This window comes from Chiloscyllium punctatum, chromosome 24 (assembly GCF_047496795.1).
Source record: "Chiloscyllium punctatum isolate Juve2018m chromosome 24, sChiPun1.3, whole genome shotgun sequence".
Lineage (NCBI taxonomy): Eukaryota > Metazoa > Chordata > Chondrichthyes > Orectolobiformes > Hemiscylliidae > Chiloscyllium > Chiloscyllium punctatum.
The window spans coordinates 12,455,939-12,476,028 of NC_092762.1; the positions used below are offsets into that span (position 1 = coordinate 12,455,939).

The 20,090-nt window shown below is 44.7% G+C and overlaps 1 long non-coding RNA gene across 1 annotated transcript in view; it reads right to left on the minus strand.

Annotated features, from left to right (window-relative positions):
- Positions 1-2,735: 2,735 nt before the first annotated feature.
- Positions 2,736-20,090, minus strand: part of LOC140494443 (uncharacterized) — an 81,739-nt gene continuing 64,384 nt past the window's right edge. Inside the window, exons 8-9 of the long non-coding RNA XR_011963965.1 lie at positions 11,966-12,068; positions 2,736-4,423 (exon numbers count right to left, since the gene is read on the minus strand). This is a non-coding gene — a long non-coding RNA (uncharacterized lncRNA). The remainder of the gene's footprint in view (positions 4,424-11,965; positions 12,069-20,090) is intronic.

The window sequence follows — 20,090 nt, forward strand, 5'->3', positions numbered from 1 at the left end:
TCCCTGACCAAAACTGTTTCTGGAGGAGTAGAGAGACATGCCGTTGTAGCAGAGTAAGCAGTAAGGCATTGACACGAGTGGCTTCGGACAGCTCCAGCTCAGCAAAATGTACAGGGATACTGAAATACAGTCCTTTCAACTTTATTTTTACAGTTGTCGCGATGCCAGTTAGGGCAGTCGCACGTTCCTCTTGTGGGATGTGGGAGCTCACGGAAATTTTCACCGTCCCTGATGACTATACATGTGGACAGTGCACCCAGCTTCAGCTCCTAGGAGACCGTGTTAGGGAGCTGGAGCTGGGTGGCATGGTGGCTCAGTGGTGAGGACTACTGGGAGTAATTCAGGAGACACAGCAGAGACTCATCCCAAGCTAAAAGAAGCATGGTATAGGGAGGATGAGGCAACAACGGCTGACAGGGGAAATCAGGGTTAGCGTAAAAGCAAAAGAGAAATCAGATAACATGGCAAATGGCAGTGGGAAACCAGAGGATTTGGAAGCTTACAAATGCCAATATAGGGCAACAAAATAAGAAATAGGAGGAAGAAGATTAAATATGAGGGTAAGCTAGCCAGTAAAATAAAAGACTGTAAGAGATTCTTTAGATACATAAAGGGCAAAAGAGAGGCAGAAATGGACATTGAATACGACGCCGGAGATACAGTAATGGGGAACAAATAATGGCTGAGAAACTGAACAATTATTTCAGGTCACATTTCACAGTGAACGACACGAATAGTATCCCCAAAAATTCAAGATAGCGAGGGGACAGAGCTTATTAGGAGAAGTTGCTCGAAAAACTAAATAGGTAAATAAACTGGACAAGATGGACAATATCCCAGAGTTCCAAGGGAGTTAGTTGAAGAAATAATGGAGACATTTGTGGTGATCTTTCATGAAATTCTAGAATCAGGGAGAGGCTCAAAAGACTAAAAAGTTGCAAACATGATACCCTCTTTATAAAGGGAATAAGGCAAAAAGGCAGAAAGTGATAGACCAATGAGCCTAACCTCAGTCATGTGTAAGATCCTAGAATCCATTGAGAAGGATGAGATTCTGAATACTTGCATGTGAATTGTAAAATTGGGCAGTCAGTATGGGGTCATCAAGAGGACGTCATGCCTCATAAATCTGTAAATGTTATTTGAGGATGCAACAAGCAAGAGAGACAAAGGAAAGTCAATGGATGTTATCCACCTGGATTTCAAGAAGGACTTTGGCAAGGTGCTGCACAGGAGGCTGCTGAGTAAAATAAGGCCCCTTTTTGTTCGAGGTAAGTTACGAGTGTGTGCAGAAGCTTGGCTGTCTGGCAGCAAGTAGAGAGTGGGGGTAAAAAGGCCCTTCTTGGGATTGCAGCCGATGACAACTGGTGTTCCACATGGCTCAGTGTTGGGACCACAACTTTTTACTTTGTGCATTAACGATCTACATTAAGGAACTGAGGGTATTCTGGCGAGGTTTTTAGATGATACAAAGGTAGGTACAGGGACAGGCAGCATTGAGATGGCAGGGAGGCTGCAGAAGGATTTAGACAGGGTAGGAGAGTGGGCAAAGAAGTGACAGATTGAGTACATCTTGGGAAAGCCTGATGCGATGCACTTTGTGAGGAGGGAGATAGGCAAGGACTATTTTATAAATGGAGAAAAAATTCAGAAGTCTGAAGAGCAAAGAGAGTTGTGAGTTCTAGTACAGGATTGTCTCAAGGTAAACTTGCAGGTTGAGTCAATAGTTAGGAAGGTGTTGCATCTGCCGCACAGTTTGCTTAAATTCTTCCAATCAGCAAAAGAACTGAGTCAACTCTTACAAACAATAATATTTGTTTATTGAGCACACTCCATGTTAGTCCAATAAAGTTTACTATAAAGTAATGAAAAATACTGCAAACCATCTTATTTTTTTAAATTAACTTTGACTGACTGTGTACCACCACACTAGAACTTGGCCGGGCCCCACGTGGTGATGCCTTCTTACTCTTCTGATGGTCTTGGAGTTGGTTTCTTTCTCAATGGTTATTCTCCAGTTGCCGCACTCTGTGCGGCTTTGAGAGATTCGTATTTTTGCAAGTCTTCAAGCCCTTGGGAGGGTAAGGAGGATCTGCCAATGGAATTATCAAGTTCATTTACCCAGATAAATCAGACTCAACCAGGGGTCAGCATATTGATGGCCCAAGGGCGACATTCCATTGTACCATTGAAGTCCAATTTCAGGTGGGTATTGCAGAGTCTGTAGCTGTCAGGTTTTTTTTTGCAAACTGTCTGTGGGTAGCTGCAGCCTGTCTGGATTCTGCAGCATATGGATTAGCAAAGAGTTTATTCAAGGCTGGGAACCATTTCCCACCATGCTTTAATTATTGTTCATTTTTAGAACTCCGTGCTAAGTTTATTAATGTCCATCATGTGTTCATTGTTCCTGGTGGTCTATCCGGTCAGAAAGACAAATACAGTGATGGCATTCATTTTGAGAGGACTTTAATATTAAAACAGAGATGGATTGATGAGGTTTTACAAGGATCTGATCAGACCATATTTGGAGTATGTTTGCAATAGCATCATTTAAGATATATCTAGACAGATACAAGAATGGGCAGATAGCAAAGGGATACAGACCCTCAGAAAATATGCGACAGATTTAGACAGAGGATCTGGAACAGTGCAGGCTTGGAGGGCCAAAGGGCCTGGTCCTGTACTGGAATTTTCTTTGTTCTTCGTTCTTTCTTTTTCATTCTAAAAATTGCAAGTTTTCATCTTATTGTATGTTACAATTTAATAACATAAACCATTTATTTATTTGACAGTGCATGCTAAATTATTGTCATTTCTAAATTAGAGTCAGAGAGTCATAGAGATGTACAGCATGAATACAGACCCTTTGGTCCAACTCAGCCATGCCGACCAGATGTCCCAACCCAATCTAGTCTCACCTGCCAGCACCCAGGCCATATCCCTCCAAGCCCTTCCTATTTATATACCCATGCAGATGCCTTTTAAATGTTGCAATTGTACCAGCCTCCACCACTTCCTCTGGCAGCTCATTTCATACATGTACCACCCTTGGCGTGAAAAATTTGTCCCTTCGGTCTCTTTTATATTTTTCCCCTTTCACCCTAAACCTCTTCCCTCAAGTTCTGGACTCCCCCACACCAGGGAGAACACCTTGTCTATTTATCCTATCCATGCCCCTCATGATTTTATGAAACTCGATAAGGTCACCCCTCAGCCTCTGACACTCCAGGGAAAACTGCCCTAGCCTATTCAGGCTCTCCTTACAGCTGAAATACTCCAACCCTGGCAACATCATTGCAAATCCTTTCTGAACCCTTTCAAGTTTCACAACTTCCTTCCGATAGGAAGGAGACCAGAATTGCACACAATATTAAAAAAGTGGCCTCACCAACTTCCTGTACAGCCACAACATGACCTTCCAACTCCTGTACTCAATACTCTGACCAATAAAGGAAAGCATATGAATGTCTTCTTCACTATCTTATCTATCTACAACTCTACTTTCAAGGAACAACGAATCTGTACTCCAAGGTCTCTTTCGTCAGCAACACTCCCTAGGATATCACCATTCGGAATATAAGACCTGCTTAGATTTGCTTTCCCAAAATGCAGCACCTCACATTTATGTAAATTAAAAGCCTAAGCCCATTGGGCCATCTGATCCTGTTGCAATCCGAGGTCATCTTCTTTGCTGTTCTCTACCCCTCCAATTTTGGTGTTATCTGTAAACTTACTAACTATACCTCTTATGCTCACATTCAAATCATTTATATAAATGACAAAAAGTAGTGGACCCAGTACCGATCCTTGTGGCACTCCGTCAGTCACAGGCCTCCAGTCTGATAAAAAAAAACCCTGCACCACCACCCTCTGCCTTCTATGTTTGAGTCAGTTCTGGATCCAAATGGCTACTTCTCCCTCTATTCCATGACATCTAACCTGACTAACCAGTCTCCCATGGGGAACCTAGTCGAACAACTTACTGAAGTACAAATAAATCATGTCCACCACTCTGGCCTCATCAATCATCATTGTTACTTCTGCAAAAAATTCAAAGAAGGTTGTGAGACATGATTTCCCACGCATACAGCCATGTTGACTATCCCGAATCAGTCCTTACCTTTCCAAATACATGTACATCCTGTCCCTCAGGACTCCCACCAACAACTTGCCCACCACCGCTGTCATGCTCACTGTTCTATAGTTTCCTAGCTTGTCCTTACCAACTTTCTTAAACATTGGCACCACATTCACCAACCTCCATTCCTCTGGCACCTCACCTATGACTAGCGATGATACAAATATCTCAGTCACAGGCCCAGCAATCCGTTCCCTGGCTTGCCACAGAGTTCTCTATACACCTGATCAGGTTCCGGGGATTTATCCACTTTTATACGTTTCAAGACATCCTGCACATCCTCCTCTGTAATAAGAACATTTCGAAGATGTTACCATTTATTTCCCAATGTTCTATATCTTCCATGTCCTTACCAACAGTAAACATTGATGCAAAATACTCATTTTGTATTGCCCCCAACGTCTGCATTCCACACAAAGGATTCCAAGCCGATCTTTGAGGTGCGCTATTCTTTCCCTATTTACCCTTTTGTCCTTAATGTCTTTGTAAAATCCTTTTGGATTTTCCTTAATTCTATTTGCCAATGTTATCTCATGTCCCCTTTTTTACCCTCCTGATTTCCCTCTTAAGAATATTCATATTGTCTTTTGTACTCTTCTAAGGGTTTACTCGATCTACCTTATCTCTACCTGTCATATGCTCCCTTCTTTTTCTTAACCAGACCCCCAATTTATTTAGTTAAGCAGCATTACCTATATCTACTATCTCTTCCTTTCACCGTAACAGGAATATACTGTCTCTGGACTCCGTTACCTAATTTCTGAATACTTACCACTTTCCAGCTGCCCCTTTATCTGCGAACATCTGCTTCCAGTCAGCTTTTGAAAGTTCTTGCCTAACATCATCAAAATTAGTCTTACTCCAAGTTAGAACTTCAACTTTTAGATCTGGTCTATCATTTTCCATCACTATTTTAAAACTAATTGAATTGTTGGCAGATAGCTGAAGCTCACACACTTCAGTCAGAATTCAATCGATTGATTATACATAAATGTGTCAGAATGATAATTCTATCTGATTTTTCAATCGTTTGCTCACTCTGAATATGCAATCAGTCAGAGGTCAACCACTTTGCAAATGATATAGCCACAATGTATGCATTTGTATACTGGCTTTTAGTGTGTCATTGTGATCACCAGAATAATCAGACAACATTTTCTTTTTGGTACAATACAAAACGCACACTCTTTACTTTTGTATCATAAAATGTTGGTAGGTGTTTACATTTTAGTTCCATCAATATAGAACCAACCTAATTGTTTTCAGAGATGATGCAATTATTGTTCAGTTGAATAATTGTAGTTCATATCTCATCATTGCCCAATTCACAAACATGGCTAACTCCTGATCATTGTTCAGGTCAGTAAACCCACCACGTTGTAATCATGGCCGACATTAAAAATGGATTCCAAAAGGCCTGAATTCAGGCACCGTGCTACTGGACCTCGCAGCTGCCTGTGACACTGAGTGAGATACTGGCCTGCTCCAGAATCTGACCAGAAAGTTTCCAAGCTGGTTCAGGACAATCATTCAAACATTCCTTCAAAGTGAATCATTTGGATTCCACCTTGGGCAGGAGGAAACTAGCCAACACACTGTCAGTCATCATTCCTGATGAAGGGCTTTTGCCTGAAACATCGACCTTCCTGCACCTAGGATGCTGCCTGACCTGCTGTGCTCTTCCAGCACCGCTGTAATCTAGACTCTGGTTTCCAGCATCCGCAGTCCTTGTTTTTTACCTAGCAATGTTCTTAGTGTTGTTAAAAATACTGTCTAAATTAGATACCAATGTTTGATCAGGAACCAGGTCTTACAAGTTCATCTTCAGTCAGAGCATGACCCAGAGAGCATTGTATGGACATGGAGTGTCAGATTCACATGGTATTGGTTATGGTGCTGACATCTGGTATGTTCCCCATACTTCCTACATCTGCTCCCTGGTCCAGACGCTGTGTGAACATGTTCACAATTGACAGTTTTCTGCAGCATCTTGTGTCTCCCTTTGAATCCTCTGAAATTATATCCAATAAAGGCACCTTCACATTCACCAGTATCAAAATAAAATTGTACCTGCCTGTGGATGGTCAGATATTAATACATGGGTCACCAAACAGAATGTATCTGAAGAAACCAGGAGCTAATGACAAGACAAAAAATAGTTTAACAACTAAACTTGTTGGATTTTGTCTGGTCGAGGTAACCACACATATTGTGCTGGCACTCAGCTGACTGTAACCATGCACACCATAACTGGAAGTCTTGGCCTTACGCCCCTTCCAGCTTCCTGACCTCACACACCTCACTCTCTCACACATTCACCATCTGATGAGAATCCACCAGCTGAGAGAAACTTGGAACATAGAACAGTGCAGCACAATAAGAGCCCTTCAGCCCTCAATGCCTTGCCAATATTTTATCCTACTCTAAGATCAGATTAACCTACATAACCTTCAATGCACTAGCTTCCATGTGCCTATCCAAGAGTCTTCTTAATTATCCCTAATGTATCTGACTCTATTTCTATCATTGGCCGTGCATTCCACCCCACCACTCTCTGTGCAAAGCAGCTATCTCTGACATCTCCCCTAAACCTTCCTCCAATCACCTTAAAATAACGCCCCTGGTAGATAGCCATTTCTGCCATTGGATTAGACTCCCATGTCCAATCTTTGACTCTCAATTCTTGTACACCTCTATCAAGTCAGCTGTCATTCTTCTTCGCTCCAGGGTAAAATCCCTAGCTCCCTCAAACTTTCTTCTAAGACATGTCCTCCAGTCCAGGCAGCATTCTGGCAAATCTCCTCTGCATACTCTCTAAGGCTTCCATATCCTTCCTATGATGAGGCAAACAGAACTGAACACAATATTCCAAATGTGTTTGAACCACAGCTTTATAGAGCTAAGCATTAACCTCACTGCTCTTAAACTCAATCCCCCTGCTAATGAAAGCCAACACACCATACACCTTCTTAACAACTTTATCAACTTGGGTGACAATTTTGTGGGACCTATGGACGTGGACCCCAAGATCCCTCTGTTCCTCCCCATTGCCAAGAATTCTGCATTTATCTCTGTATTCTGTAATCAAATGCAACTTTCCAAAATAAAACACTTCACACTTTTTAAGGATGAACTTTATCTGCCAATTATTAGTCCAGCGCTGCATCCTGTCAATGTCCTGTTGCAACCTACAACAGCCATCCACAGTATCCACAACTCCATCAACCTGCATGTCTTCGGTAAACTTACTAACCCACCATTCCACTTCCTTATCAAATTTATTTATAAAAATCACAAACAGCACAGGTCCTAGAACCGATCCTTGTGGAACACCACTGGTCTCTGAGCTCCAGGCTGAATACATTCCATCTGCAACCATCCCTCTGTCTTCTATGGGCCAGCCACACTCGTATCCAGAGAGCCACATTTCCTGCGTCCCATGCCTCCTTACCTTCTGAATGAGCCTACAATGGGGAACCTTATCAAACGCCTTGCTAAAATTTGTGTTCACCACATCTCCTTCGATCTACCTTCATCAACATGAATTTTTCACATCTTCAAATAATTCAATAAGGTTTGTGAACCTCCTATCTCTAATCAAATTATCATTTTCTAAATAATTGTAAATCCTGCCTCTCAGAAGCGTCTCCAATACTTTGCCTACCACTGATGTAAGACTGACTGTTTGATCATTCCCAGGATTATCCCTATTCCCTTCCTTGAACAAGGGAATAACATTTCCCACACTCCAATCATCTGGCCCCACTCTAGTGGACAGTGAAGACACAACGATCATCACCAAAGGCACATCTTCCACCACTTGCTGGAGTAACCTCGTGTATACCCAATCTGGCCCAAGGGATTTATCTATCCTTATGTTAGTGCTTCAATCAGTCTGTATTTCCCCTCAACTTGTCTACACCCTGCCCAACCAATGGATTGAATGCTTTCCATTTCAGTGATATATATAGTGCTGCCTTCCTGAGCAAGTATAGTTCCCCAACGTCCTGCGAATCACGGAATCAAAGAAAAAGGAATGCACCAATCCCTTCCTGATGAAGAGCGCATGCTCGAACCGTCGACTCTCTTGCTCCTCGGATGCTGCCTGACCTGCTGTGCTTTTCCAGCATCATACTTTTCGATTCCAATCTCCAAGAACTGCAGTCCTCACTTTCTCCATTACTGAGGATTGTCCCCTCTGCACATTGAGCAGGGAATTAACCATCAAAAATCATTTTATGTGGAGCTGACTGCTCAGTTCTGGAAAGTTGCACTTGATGAATACATTTTAAAAAAAAATAAATTACAATTCAACAAATAGTCATTCAGTCCTAGAGTTACAATTTTGGTTCATGATTTGGGCAGCCTGATAACAAATAGAGAATGATTGACGAACTCCGGGGCACAGAGTAGTCCAGGTGTTATATTCCAGCTTACATTAATGCTGGGAGTTTTATCAGACAGACTGTTGTGACAATGACATGAGTTGACATGGAACTTTTTTGCCATCACAGAGACGTGTTTGAGAGGGGTCAGGGCTAACAACTCAATATTCTGTTGTACTGGAACTACGGTCAGGACAGGAGAGGGTGTTAAAGAGGAGGTGGTTTTGCATTATTAATTAAGGAACAGTTACTGCAGTAAGGAGGGACGATACATTGGACGTGTCTTGAAATGAGGCTTTATTGGTCGAGGTTAGGGTCCAAACGATGACAGACACAATGCTGGGGATATTTTAAAGAGCCCCAGAAAGATGAACATGCAGATGCAAATGCATAAGCAATTCACTGAGGTGTGTAAAAACCAATTCACTGAGGTGTGAAGGAAAGCAAGTCCGAAGATGTTACAGAGATAGGAAAGCAAGGCTGGAGATGTTACAGGGATAGGAATGAAAGGCTGGAGATGTTACAGGGATGGGGAAGCAAGGCTGGAGATGTTACAGGGATGGGGAAGCAAGGCTGGAGATGTTACACAGATAGGAAAGCAAGGCTGGAGATGTTACAGGGATAGGAATGAAAGGCTGGAGATGTTACAGGGATGGGGAAGCAAGGCTGGAGATGTTACAGGGATGGGGAAGCAAGGCTGGAGATGTTACAGGGATAGGAAAGCAAGGCTGGAGATGTTACAGGGATAGGAATGAAAGGCTGGAGATGTTACAGGGATGGGGAAGCAAGGCTGGAGATGTTACAGGGATGGGGAAGCAAGGCTGGAGATGTTACAGGGATAGGAAAGCAAGGTAGGAGATGTTACAGGGATAGGAAAGCACGGCTGGAGATGTTACAGGGATAGGAAAGCAAGGTAGGAGATGTTACAGAGATAGGAAAGCACGGCTGGAGATGTTACAGGGATAGGAAAGCAAGGTTGGAGATGTTACACAGATAGGAAAGCAAGGTTGGAGATGTTACACAGATAGGAAAACAAGGCAGGAGATGTTACAGGGATAGGAAAGCAAGGTTGGAGATGTTACACAGAGAGGAAAGCAAGCTCTAAATGTTACAGGGATATGAAAGCAATGCTGGAGATGTTTCAGAGAGAGGAAAACAAGGCTGGAGATGTTACAGAGATAGGAATGAAAGGCTGGAAATGTTACAGAGAGAGGAAAACAAGGTTCTAGATGTTATAGAGAGAGGAAAGCAAGGCTAGAGATGCAACAGAGGTAGGAAAGAAAGGCTGGACATGTTACAGAGAGAGGATAAAAAGGATGGAAATGTTACAGAGAGAGAGGAACGCAAGACTGGAAATGTAACAGAGATAAGAAAGCAAGGTGCGAGATGTTACAGAGATAGGAAAGCAAGACTGGAGGTATCACAGAAATAATGTGGCCTGTGCATGCTAGAACAGGTTAGTGAGATATTTTTGAACTCCTTCCTAGGATATGGGGAAAGGTGAAGCAGCTGGAGTTTAGAGAGATAGGGAGGGGTGTAGGGGCTGGCGGAGTTTACAGTGATAGGTGGGGCTATAGTATGATATAAATGTTGTAGTGATTACGGAGGGTTACGGAGATACAGATGGATGTAGCGGCTGGAGGAGATGACAGGGAAAGATACAGCGATACACGTAGATAGTTTAAAAATGGAATTGTGCAATGTCTTAATAGAGAAAATATTGTAGACATCTGTGGAATAAACAAGGTACTGAGAGGAACTGAAAGAGTGAGATCTTGGACTGTCCAATCACAAAAGTTATAGAGTGTCATACAGCACAGAAGAGGCCCTTCGATTGATAGTGACAGAAAAGTAAAAGCCCTGCAGACACTGGAAATCCCTCCTTCCTAACGTCTGGGGGCTAGCGCTAAATGTGGGAGAGGCGTCCTACAGACTCCTCAAGCAACAATGTGACAAAATGAAGCCTCACGTGTCAGATCAAACACAGAGACGGAAACGTCCTGCTGACTCCCTTCCTTCAGCTGATGGATCAGTGTCCCTCTACATTGAACATTTGGAGGAAACACTGACAGAGTGAATGAGCTGAAGAATGTATACTGGGTGGGCTATTTCAAAATCACCACCAACAGGTGCTCAGCAGCACCGTTCCTGATCGGGATGGTCATGTCAAAAAGAATATAGCTGAGAGAATGGGTCTGCACCAGGTGGGGAGGGAACGACTGACAGGGAGAAACATACTTGACCTCATCTTCACCACGGCTGCAGAGAAATTGATCGATGGCCATATTGGGAATTGGGAACAATGACTACCGCACACAGCATTTTTGGAGACACACACACACAATTCACAATGAGTCTGTGTGTGTGTGTGTGTGTGTGTGTGTACACGCGTGAGCGCACATGTGAGAGATACTATCCCCATGCTAAACGGGACAGATTTCGAAGAGATCTGGAACTCAGCACTGGCCTGTGTGAGGTGATTCGGGTCATGACCAACAGCAGCAGAAGAGTACTCCAGCACAATTTTCACTGTCACTGCTTGGCATTTGGTCCACTTTACCCTGACCATCAGGCCAGGGGATAAACCCTTGTTCAATGAAGAATACTGCAGGCCTGGCCAAGAGCAGCACCAGGTACACCTCACAATGAGGTGATGTTCCCAAACAGGACCACTTACTCACCAAATAGCAGAAACAGCTAGTGACAGACAGATCTAACCAACAAATCTGACCTAATCTCCACAATCCTGTCACATGTAGTCAGGTTGAATGGTGGTGTCAATCAAACAACTCACTGGAGGAGGTGGATCCCCACATATCACCTTCCTCAGTGACGGAAGAACCCAATACAACAATAGAAAAGCTCAGGCTGAAACGACTACAACAATGTTCAGACAGAAGTATCGATAGGAGGATCTATTTTAGTCTCCTCCAGATGGCAGTCTTCAGCTAATTCGATTCACTGTGTATGGTAATTCCAAACGGCTGGAGGGATGGGGAATGCAAAGGCTGTGGGCCCTGATAACATTCCATTCAAGCTGTTCCTGTTGGGATACAGCACTGGCATCAACCTGTCAATGTGGGAAACTATCCGGGTGTGTCCTGTACACACACAGACAAACCATCAGACAATCATTGACTGCCCCATTGCTCTCATCTCTATCGTTAATAAAGGGATGTAAGATGTCACCCACAGTGGGATCAAGCAGCACTTCCTCAGCACCAACCTGCTCACTGAAGCTCAGATTGGGCTCTCATCCCTTGGACTCATTGAAGCCTTGGTTTAACGATGTACAACAAGAGACCACGCAGCTGAATTCTAGAGTTGAGGCAACAGTGACTGCACTTAACATCATCATAACTACCTTTGACTAAGTGTTGTATCCAGTATTAACAGCAAAACTGGAGCAAATAGGAATCGTTTACACTGACTGAAGTTATACCTGGTACAAAGGATGGTGGTTGGGTTTGGAGTTGGAGGAGAGCAGCCATCTCAGTTCCAGGACAGCTCCATACCAGTTCCCCTGTGTTGGTGTTTGAGTAAGTCTGTAGATAAGAAATGGTAAAGTAAGGTACCATACTCTTACAGGATGATAGGGCTGCTCTCTCGTTAGACAAAGACGACTGGCGGTAGTTTAACTGGACAGTCATAATGCCTCAGGTAAGGGGGATGTTGGGTAGGACAGCCCTTTTCAGTCACCGCAGTCAGTGCAGCATTGAACCCACACTGTTAGTATTAACCTGCATTACAAACTAGCCGTCCAACTGATTGAGCTAACCAAGTCCTCACTCGGCTCCTTGGGTTAGATATTGTAATATTATTCCATTTAGATATGTTGTTAGACACCTCTGGAGAAGGTGGAACTAGAAGCAAGCTTCCTAACTCAGAGAGAGGGACAGCATCAGTGAGCTATAAGAGTGCTCTCTGCCCTAGGCCCAATAATTTTCAGCTGCTTCATAAATGACTGAAAAATCACAAGTGGGGATGTTTGCCAATGATTTTGCAACGTTCAACACCATTCGTGATTTACTCAGATACTGAAGCAGTCCTTATCCAAATGGAACATGACCTGGAAATATGACAATCCCATTTCCATTACACATGTGCCAGACAACAATTACTTCTACCAATGGAAAATTGAACCACATCCTCTCACGTTCAATGCCACCACCATCACTTAACACACAAAATGCAATATCGCAGGGTTCACCGTTAACCTGAACTGGACTGACCATATGATTTCATTACCCATTCCTATAAAGGGCTTATGCTGAAACATTGACTCTCCTGTACCTCAGATGCTGCCTGACCTGTTTTTCCTTTTCCAGCGCCACTTTTTGACCCATATTGGCTACAAGAATATGTCAGGGGCGAGAAATTCTGCAGGAATTACTCATCTCAAAATTTCCGAAAGCCTGTCCCCTATTGCTAGGACACATGTTGAATGTGTGTGTGATTAAATACTTCCATTTGCCTGTGTGAGTGCAGCTTCACCCCTCATACACTGACACTCAGTAGCAGCAATACCTGACATCTACACGGTGCTCTGCAGAAATTTACCAAGGCTCCTTACAATAGACCTCTGAAACCCCCGACCATCGAGAAGGACAAGGGAAGCAGATACACGGGACCCCCACCATGTTCGCTTCTGTCCCAAGCCATCTACCATCCTGATTGGGAAGTATATTGCTGTTCCTTCAGTGTCACTGTTTCAAGTTCCCTATCTATCAATAAATGCCGTCCCAATCACATTTCATGAATAAATTAACATTTAAAAAATTGTCTAGACCTATTCAATGCTGGGTTTTGTGAGCTCAGGCTGTTTGGTCCAGGCAATACTTTGCTTGTTGTGAACAGCTGAAGGGATACGATATTTTGAAACAATCTGTCAGTCTCTCAGAGGCATGGCCTACATATTGAGCACCACAGAATCTGGCATTTTCATCCCACATCACTGACCTCTGAGATAGACAGAAGCAACTGAAAACGTACTCATATTTGACTGGAACATGTTTAAACACAGTGATATTTTTGCCACGAAAATGATTATGAGTGGATATTAGCAGGGAGAAAGTGAGGACTGCAGATGCTGGAGATAAGAGTCAAAAAGTGTGGTTCTGGAAAAAAAACTCAGATGTTCAGGCAGCATCTGAGGAGCAGGAGAATCGACTATTAGTAACAATATTAATACAAGGGAAAATAATTGTATATTTTCAAAGTCCTTGTACTTAATAACAATTTGATCTTGGGAGTGGCAATGAGACTCATCATTTCAATGCTACTTACTGTGAGTTTTCATCATATTGTTGTTATAACAGTGTATTGAATAAATGGTTGGATTTTGTGCTTATTGGACAATCTAAAAGTTGGTATTATGAAAGGCTATCGGACCTTCAGGAAAGAGACTTTACTTAATGGCTGTTAACGATGAGAACAAAGCTGCAAACACTTACACAGAAATAACCAGCTCAAGTCACACACAAGGTTGTTTGGCTGCGATCACGCTGGCCATCAATGGAGCTGCACAATTCTGTTTGGATACTGACATTGTGCGGAAAACATACACTGGATGTGGTTTATGAGGGATTCAATGTAAGATGGCATGTGCTGCAGGAGACCATCACCTTTATAACACCTTCATTCAGGATCAGGGCCAAGGTTCAGAATTACAGAGTTTAGGTGGAACACAAGAAGACTTGCAAGTAAACACTTGCAAGACATGGCTGTTTACAGGTCGTTGTTATAAATATTGAGCTGCGTCTGGACCAGCGCCATGTGCTAGTCCATTGAGCAGTCTGAACCACTCACATCTCCCCGTTGTTCAGGTATGTCTCTAACCAGTCTACTGTGGGGCATTGTGTGAGTAACTGCCCAGCTCCAGCTTGAAAGCTCTCTGGACAGATTTTGGAGATGGCCAGTGTTTTGGAGGTCGTGGTGAGGCCCAATAACACTGTGTCTGAATTCAGGCTTTTCCTCAAAGTCATTTCCAACAGCTTTGCTGCCTGCGAGATGGTGTGTTCACTGATCTGAACATGAATCGGCTGTTTACTACAGTCACTGAATTGTGTAATAGTTAGCTGTGCGCTCTGGTATTTCAATTATTGTTCCCTTCAATTGTTTTCAACTGAAAAACAATGATGTTTGGTTTATTTTAAAATATGTAAGAAATAAAGTGATATTAACTCTTCATTACAGAAAATGTGAAAGTGACCTGGTATATATTTCCCATGGACTAATCAAGCAACAGTCAGATATTGTCTGTCAAGCAGGATTCTGTGAACAGGACTATGTCCCAGGCAACATCACCACCCTCGCTGGTAGGTTCTGTCCCACTGACAGGACATAGCCAGGCAGAGGGGGACAGCTCCTTGGTATATAGTCAATATAGGGTGGTTAGCGCTGCTGCCTTATAGCACCAGGATCCCAGCTTTGATTCCAGCCTCGGGCAACTGCCTGTGTGGAGTTTGCACATTCTCCCTGTGTCTGCGTAGGTTTCCTCCCACAGTCCATAGATGTGCAGCTCTGGTGAATTGGTCATGGTAAACTGCCCAAAGTGTTCATGCATTAGTCAGAGAGGTGGGTGTTGCTCTTCTGAGGGTCAGTGTGGACTGGTTGGGCCGAAGGGCCAGTTCCCATACTGTATGGAATCCAATCTAATGATAGTGCTCAGCATTGATGCTGGATCCTGTGGCTGCTAGACTGCTCTGTGGCAGGTTATGGTGGAATCAATAAAAGGGAAACATATAATTGACCACATCGTCACCGATCTGCCTGCTGCAGAGACACCTCTCCATTTCATATATCAGTAAGAATGGTCACTCCACAATGGGGAGCAAGGGCTACCTTCACATTTTGCAGACCCTCCTCCCCATGATACTGAATGGGACAGACTGTAAACAGGTTGGATAATTAATGATGATGCAGCCATGAGGTGCAGAGGGCCATCGGCAGCAGCAGAATCATACTCCGTACAGCTCATTCACTCTTCAACCTCACAGCCAGACAGACCTCCCACTGTACAGAAACCATCACGGCCCGACATATCTCCCTCTGTACAGTAACCATCACGGCCCATCACTGTGGGCGGCACGGTGGCACAGTGGTTAGCACTGCTGCCTCACAGCGCCAGAGACCCGGGTTCAATTCCCGCCTCAGGCGACTGACTGTGTGGAGTTTGCACATTCTCCCCGTGTCTGCGTGGGTTTCCTCCGGGGGCTCCGGTTTCCTCCCACACTCCAAAGATGTGCAGGTTAGGTGAATTGGCCATGTAGTGGTAGGTAAGGGGTCAATGTAGACGTAGGGGTATTGGTGGGTTACGCTTTGGCGGGGCGGTGTGGACTTGTTGGGCCGAAGGGCCTGTTTCCACACTGTAAGTAATCTAATCTAATCTAATACCTCCCACCGTACAGTAACCATCATGGCCCATCATATGTCCCACTCTACGGGAACCATCAAGAGTGGCATGGTGGCTCACAGCGCCAAGGTCCTGGGTTCGATTCCAGCCTCGGGCGATCCTCTGAGTGAAGTTTGCACATTCCCCCCCGTGTCTGCATGGGTTTCCTCCCACAAACCAGGTGAATTGGCCATGCTAATTTTTTAAGTGTTTTAGTCAGAGGGAATTGGGTATCCATGGGTTACTCTTCACAGGGTTGATGTGGACTGGTTTGGCCAAAGGGCCTGTTTCCACACTGTAGGGAATCTAATCTACTCTGCAAGGTTCAAGTCAGGAATATGATGGAATAATCAATTGTCTGAATGAGTGCAGCTCCAACAGTACTCTAGTATGGACTTAATAGCAACAGGCAATGCAGTTGCGTTGGGAGGATCATGTCTCACAAACTTAATTGAATGTTTTGAGGAAATGACAAAATTGATTGATGAGGGCATGGGGCTGAATGTTGGTCAATTAGACCTTAGCAAGTCGTTTGGTGTGGTTCCTTATGGCAGGCTCATACAGAAGGTGAAGTGAAATGGGATCAGCGGTCAGTTAGTAAGATGGATAGAGAACTGTTTGGTCATAGAAGACAGAGTAGTGATGGAACAGTGTTTTTGTGACTGGAGATCTGTAAATAGATTGGCGGAGTTGCAGATTGTAAGGATGATTGCCAGATAATACAGCAGGATGTAGGTCAGCTGCAGACTTGGACAGAGAAAACACAGATGTAACTTTATCTGGACAGTTGTGACGTGATAAATTTTAGAAGGTCGAATGCAGGAGAGAAGTATAAAGTGGATGGAAAAACTATTGATTGCATCAACATCCGAAGGGATCTAGGTGTACAGCTCCACAGTTCCCTGAAAGTGGTAACACGGGTGGAGAGGGTGTTCAAGAAGACTGATGGCAAACTTGCAGACAAGCATCAGAGCATGCAGTATGAAAATTAGCAGGTCATATTGCAGCTGTAGAGAAACTTAGTTCAAGTTACATTTAGAATTATGTGCTCAGTACTAGTTGCCACACGATGCTGAAGTGTTGGAGAGGGTATGGAAAAGTTTTACGAGGATGTTGTGTGGTTTGGAGGGTATTACCCAGAAGGAGAAATTGAACACACATGGTTTATTTGCACATGGGCATCATTGGATATGGGGCTACCTGATAGATATTTACACAATTATCAGAGGCATAGACAGAAGGACAGCTAGAGGCTTCCCCCCACCACCCCCCACCCAGAGTACAAATATCAATTACTCAGGACCGTAGGTTTTAGGTAAAAGGGAGAAAGTTCAGGCGATATGATAGGTAAGGGTTTTTTTTGCTGTTCCAGACAGAATGTGAAAGTGCCTGAAATGCACTGATAGAGGGGAAGAAGCCACTATAGCAAGGTTTCAGAGGGATCTTGGCACAAGAATGAGTAAGTAGGGAACAGAATGACATAGAGGGTATTGGAGCAAAAACTTTTGTTTTATCTTTAGAAGGTCATCCTGTGTCAATGCGGGCTTGCTGGGCTGAAGGGCTTGTTCCTGTGCTGGACTGTTCTTTCAGACAAGATTTGAGCACGGGAGTGGCGAGATGCTCACTGAATGATTACTGATGATCAACAGCCACATTATTGTGGATCCCTCCCCTCATCATCTTGCAGCTTCAGATCGTTTCCCAATGTGGGGAAACTGAATATTGAGAATTTGACATAATGTCAGAGCTGGTACCTGGTGAAGCCACCTTGACCCTCGCTCCTGCAGACTTCTGTCTTGGACACCAACGTCTCCGGGGGACACTGCACTGACAGAAGCTGCATGTCCTCCACACTCACCAATGCTGACATCTGACACATGCCAGCTTCACCGTACCATCCCAGCACATCTCCGACCCACTGATAGTACACTTCTGTACTTCAATGCTGCAGCTCAGGCTGCACTGACAACTCTCATTGCAATGCTGCTACAAGGACACTGTGCTCAGGGACACACACCCAGCTCATGGTCTGTCCCTCTGGGCTGCTCACTCCGTGTTTGTACGCACACAATCCTGCTTCAAGGACACTGTGCTCAGGGACACCCACCCCGCTCATGGGCTGTCCCTCTGGGCTGCTCAATCCATGTTTGTACGCATTCACTTTGAACTGACTTGAATGCTCACAGAATTATTGCCTTGCCTTACCCTGCCTTTAGCAGCGTTTCTCCTCGGCTACATGTACTAGGCTCACCCATCCGCTGTGTTGTCTTGGTGTTTAGCAGAGACACAAACCCAGGAAGCTTGATATCATTGTCCACAGTCAGTCACGGTGCCCAGCACAGGGAGTCAGGGAGAGTCTCAGATCCCAGTCCGGGAGCTTGAACACGGTCAGTCACGGTGCCCAGCACAGTGAGTCAGGGGGAGTCTCAGATCCCAGTCAGTCACGGTGCCCAGCACAGTGAGTCAGGGGGGAGTCTCAGATCCCAGTCCGGGAGCTCGGACACGGTCAGTCACGGTGCCCAGCACAGTGAGTCAGGGGGAGTCTCAGATCCCAGTCCGGGAGCTTGAACACGGTCAGTCACGGTGCCCAGCACAGTGAGTCAGGGGGAGTCTCAGATCCCAGTCCGGGAGCTCGGACACGGTCAGTTAGCCTCTCATGGTTGGTGGGGTCAGGATCCTTCCCCTTGAGGGGGTGAGGAGATGAATATTAGGCTGCCCCATATCCCTCTTCGCTCTTTGTGCCCTAGTGTGGGATGATTCCTTCCGGAATGTGAGAATTACCAAGGAGGATTAGTGAAATGGAAGTGGTTGGTACAGCTGTTAGTGCTGGGACAGTTGGGGGAAAGGTGTCGAGGTGTTCTGAGTGAGGGAGTTGGCAGCACAAACACCAGGCAGAGTTGGGCAGAGGGGCAGAGAAGAGATTGCAGAGAGACTGAGAGAAGGTGCTGCATTCACTGATGGTGGGAGAAAATGAGCCTTGGTGGGAGGTGGGTGCAGTAACAGAGAGAGAGTGAGGGTGAGGTCACGAATTTCAGATGGTGGCACTTACCCTGGTGGAGTGGAGAAGGTCACTGACCTCCTTCCTATACTGCTGGGTATTCACCCAGTCGGCTGGTACCTCACTGACCCAGGGATCAGCCTCGGACGAAGCTGGCAGGGTCTGGTGTCATAGCTTCCCCTGCCAGCCCTTTAGGAAGATAATGTCCCTCTCCTGCACCATGCCGTCCACCAGAAACTCAGGGGCTTGGCCACAAAGTGAAGCCCCAGTTTAACCCCCTCTGCCATGTCCAGGACAGTTTCAGATTCACAATCCAAGAGTAAAATGACTTTTTAAAGATGGCTCTGGGAAACAGGGAGGCCGGTGCATTCTGGGATATCCAGGCAGAGGGCAGTTGTTGTGACAAAGGGGAAAATCATCACGTTAGTGTCAGATGAGAGGAAGACCACACGGGCAGGGAGGGTAGTTAATGAGGCAGATTGGGGATGGTATCATGAGAAAATGCAATTCACCTTGTGGAGAGAAACCCTCCATAAAACCTGATTAAAATGAGACTTGACCAATCTTAAGATGGGTTAGGCCTTTGTCTGTCTGGATCAAAATAGGGATGAAATATTGGGAGCAACAAACTTGGAGTGGACAAATATACAGGAGATTCAAATCCTTAGAAAGAGGCAACACAATGTTCCAGACTGTTAAAAGGAGCCGGGGAAAATTCCCGGCCTTATAGTTACCTACATTATCCAATCCTCACTGGATGCAGGGATGGTGCCGGAGGCCTGGAGAACGGCTAATACCGCGACTTTGTTTAGTGTAGAGCCAGAGACTGACTGAATAGGTCGCTGCTGGAATTCTGAGACAGTGGATAAACGGTCACTGAGGAAGTCCCATGGACTCCAGGACAGTCGGTTTGGATTTGTTCAAGGAAGATCGTGTGTAATTAATCTGACTGTGTCGGTTTGAGGCACTAACCCGTAACTGCATGTGAATTTCTTGGATTTGACGAGAGATCCCATGGCACACTGTTTAAAAACAGAAACTATAGGATCCAGGGGAATGGAGCAAATAACCCAGAGAAGTGCAAGGCAAGGCATTTGGGGACATCAACAAGAGAGAGGAATACACAATAAATGAGAGTATGGTCAGTGTGGGCAGGTAAATGAAGTAGGCTGGACT